A 237-nucleotide genomic window follows, 5' to 3' on the forward strand; every position below is an offset into this window, starting at 1 on the left:
CCTCTTGATGAAGGTGAAAGAGGAGAGTGAAAAAGTTGGCTTCAAGCTCAACATTCAGAAAACGAAGATCATGGCATCTGGTTCCATCACTTCATGGGAAATAAATGAAACAGTGGAAACAGTGTCAGACTTTATTTTGGGGGCTCTAAAATCACTGCAGATGGTGAATGCAGCCATGCAATTAAAAGATGCTTACTCCTTGGAAGGAAAGTTATGACCAACCTAGATAGCATATTC

Source organism: Bison bison, unplaced genomic scaffold, assembly GCF_000754665.1.
Source record: "Bison bison bison isolate TAMUID 2011002044 unplaced genomic scaffold, Bison_UMD1.0 scf7180017864342, whole genome shotgun sequence".
NCBI lineage: Eukaryota > Metazoa > Chordata > Mammalia > Artiodactyla > Bovidae > Bison > Bison bison.